We start from the raw sequence: 4,091 nt of genomic DNA, 5'->3' as shown, positions 1-4,091 counted from the left end.
TCACAAGCTGGTTTATTGAAATTTTCTACTGTTGAAACACGAATTGATCGATTATATGAGGCATTCGTTTTATTAAATTGTTCTGTTTTTTCCGCATGCCTTCAGGTGTTAATTCATGATTATTTCATGCTGTAACTAGTAGAAAAGAAGAGAAGATGATTGATTTACATGCTGCTTGAACTGAAGTGAATACAGTGATCTCGCGCCACATTAAAGAGCATAAAAATGCATTTATTGTTAGTATTTCATGACAAAATGAACAGAATTTGAAAGCTGAGACTTTGTGTTATATTAAAAGCAACAAAGCACAAAGCTTATTGCTATTATTGGGTGGCTGGCATGCTTCAAATATTGAATGGACTTGAAAACGTTAAAAATTATTTCCAAGCATTTACCGTCAATAAAACAGCTTGTGAAGAGTAATGTAATGTTATTTACCTCAGAAAAAGACAACAATATAACTTGCGTTAAACTAGTTGGAGCCCACTTGTGGGGGGCTCGTACACTTTTTATTTGCATATGGGCCCAGGGCTGACTTGCTACGCCACTGGCCTGAGTATGTTGGATATGTGCAGCTCTTAAAGTGACAGTAGCATATGATAAACCCACTGCTGTCTTTGTCCTCAATGTTAATCTAAGTAACAACAAAAGACAAAGAGAAAATCACTCACTGCTCTAGACTGGATGAGCCTTGCTGGAGCAGCTTTAAATATCCACTGTGCTTTTAAATTACAGATAAAATGTTATAGAGCAATGATATTACCAGTGAAAGTAACAGTAGCTCAGTATCAGCAAGTACTAAAAATAAAAGTATTAATATAAGACTCTAGAAAAAGTGCTATCGGTGCATTCCTCACTATTCAACACTCATTCTTTTTTATTTAATTTTGCATTATTCTCTTTTTTTTCACAGCATACCCATCTGGCTGCCGATTTCATAAACTGACAGGAAATTATAATAAAAGGAACTATTTAGACAGAGAAGATCTTCTACCACAAAACTGGCAAGATATTAGAGATACCATTGAATATCTAATAAATGGAGAATGTGGAAAATGGTCACCTACAAACAACTGTGAACACATTGCCACATATGTTCGATATGGTGAAGCTAATGCACAGTGCAATCAGGTAAGCCACAAAGTAAATGTAAAATAAATAATAATGACAAAACTATCCTTGAGAAACTGATTTTTGATCAGTACTGTTCTAATAGTGCTGATGTTTTTATAGCATGGTACCGCTGTTGGACCAATATGCACATTTTTCAACCACTTAAAAAACACAAAGACGCAGAGACAACGCAGAGAAAGCCTTTGAAAACAAACATTTTAAAAAACCTTCATCAGAGTGAACTTGCCACAGCAGCTTGAACATCTTTGTCATCAATTTCTTTGTTTATTTTTCTTTTCATCTTGCTAATTGTAAATAAGTTAATAATAAACCTGAGAGAATGCAATGCATGTGCAATTTGCCCTGTTAATTTATCTTGCGAATAGCCTTAAAACACAGAGTTCTGCTTAAATAGTACAATCTGTACAACCTTTTTTTTTTTTTAAACAACAGCTGCACTTTTCTTGATGCACTACTTTTGTTAGGCTTTAATGATTGACCAGTTTGTATATTAATTGTTATATGTATTTTTCCTTTCTCTTATTTTCTTGCTTCATCTCTGGACATCATTGTATTTATTTATTATTATCGTTAATTAATTAAATAATTCTATTTAACATTGTTGTGACAAATGTTTTGACAAACATTTGAGACAATTATACCATGTGTGGGTGGGTGTTCATTGTATTTTTTTTTCTTTACCTTTTTTGCTAACTGTTAAGCATCTTAGCACTCTTAGTACTTTTGCCTACTACATAATTTTATGTATATTCCCAATAAACATATCTTTACAAAAAAAAAACAACAACAGCTACACTGACAAATAATTAGAATTTACAGTATATGAAGTGTTTTGAGGTGGGTACTTTGATCTTAACATCTTTAACCTTATTAATATTATTCTCAGGTTAGGTAAAGTAACTGGCCTAAATTATAACCATTTTAAATTGCTTACAATTTGGTCAGAAGACTCCTCTGTGGTACGTTCTTGCTCAAAACTTTATAACACTGAGGGTGCTTTCACACTTGGTTCGATTGCTTGGTCCGAACCCAAGTTCGATTGCTCCCCCCTCCCCCTGCCCCCACTGGACTGTGTTCACATTATATTATGTGGGTCCGAACCGCGGTTCGTTAGCGTCATAAAGCCAGCAGCTGTTTACGCCATTGCTTAGTAACGATGGCGCAGGAGAAGATGGCAAAATGCGTAGCAAGGCTCTCTTTAATTTTATATTTATGTTTTTGAACCGTTGGTTTTGTTTCCAAAGCTTCAGTACATAACGGCACTTGCGTCTGTCTTACGAATGTACTGCAAATGCTCGAAAGTACTCTGAAGGTGAACAGAAATGAGATATACAGCTCTCTGCTTGCAGCGCATCAGTCACGCTCGTCAAGAAAATGAGTGAAACACACATTTTTATCGAATAATACGTCATTAATAGCGGTTCACTTCCGTGATTTGGTACGATTGCGTTCACATCAGCAGCGAACCGTACCGCAGTTCACATGAACCGTACATAATATCCATTTCTGATGTCTCCAATAATTAGAGTTGCACCGAAATTTCGGCTGCCGAAAATTATTTCACCGCTCAGGTTTCACTTTCACGTGGTGTGACGCTCTGCGTATTATCCCGCTCTATGCGTGTGTGCTCCACTCAGTCGCTCCACTCGTATACCGTTCATGCTCATCGGAACAAAGTCCACTCAAAAATTGATCCGACAGGAAACATCGATGTAGTACAGTATTGTTTCTGTTTGCAATAGCCCTACTGTGTTGTAACATGGTGTGGTATATGGGCAACTCTGGTAACGCTGCCCTCTCATTCATTGATCTGCTAACCGCTATGTTATGCTAATAATAGCTTTCTAGGACTAAATATTATTTGGATAATTGAAAAAAAAAAAAGGTAAATATCTTAACCCTACTGTTAGACCTACCTGAAAAACTAAAAAGCAATTTATTTAATTCGAAGGCCTGTCGTTATTTTTTATTTGTGCTATCATTATTAATTTCTCTATTTGTTCTTATTTTATTACTGACTGCTAACTTGTCATTTTTTATTCAATTCAAAGTTAATAATATTAAAAATATCTGTATGACATTATATTCTGCAGTTCTTCCCTGTTGTACCAAATATCTATACTTTTCAAATGATCATATCGAAGTTAGAAAATCAAATATTGTGACAAAATTAATTTTGTAGGGTGCCACAAGTTTGTTAAAATTTCCAAAGGGTGCCGCGACTAAAAAAAGGTTGGGAAACACTGATCTAACAGACCCTTTACAGATTCAAATGATGTATTACATGTATATGTACAATCAAAAATGACGGAGCATTTTAAATTATTTTCCACTGTCATCTGGAAAAAATGCAAGTGATTCTGCCGGCGCTATCGTTGACCCCAGAAGGTTAATTTACTGCTTCAAATATTTTCAGATAGTGGACAGAATGACAGTCCCAACAATCTTTTCTGTGCCATGGTGTTTTCTTGACCACTCTGAACGAAACAGCAACTGATCGCAAAGCTGAAAATCACAGACTGAGCTGGGAAATGATAATGTCTATGCAAGCTTTAAATTGGTTCATTTTGAAAGGTTTGTTTCACTCCCCATTTCTCAGCTATGAATTGGGCTGTTGCTTTGGCCTCCTCAAAGTTCCCTGAACCTTGTCAACTCAGCGATGATAGTGTCAAGTAATTCTGTGGCTTTTATGAAGGTCAGCATCCTTCACCTGCAGCAATTTTGAAATGACATTGTCCGTCAAAGCGAAGTTTTGGAACAAATCAATCATAAAAACAAATTCAAATCTTTCCACCGGTCTTATCAAAGCCATGGCCTCACTACGCTCATCTGCCTTTTTACTGGTAAGTGAAATTTAGAAGTACAAAACCAGAATGTGTAAAGAACAATGTCGGAGGATTTCAATATAAGCTGAGTGGAGACTGGTTTTCCTTTGCTAATGTAGTGGACAGCACATT

This window comes from Sinocyclocheilus grahami, unplaced genomic scaffold (assembly GCF_001515645.1).
Source record: "Sinocyclocheilus grahami isolate Dianchi unplaced genomic scaffold, SAMN03320097.WGS_v1.1 scaffold1562.1, whole genome shotgun sequence".
Classification (NCBI taxonomy): Eukaryota; Metazoa; Chordata; class Actinopteri; order Cypriniformes; family Cyprinidae; genus Sinocyclocheilus; species Sinocyclocheilus grahami.
Note: the sequence above shows the minus strand (reverse complement) of the source record.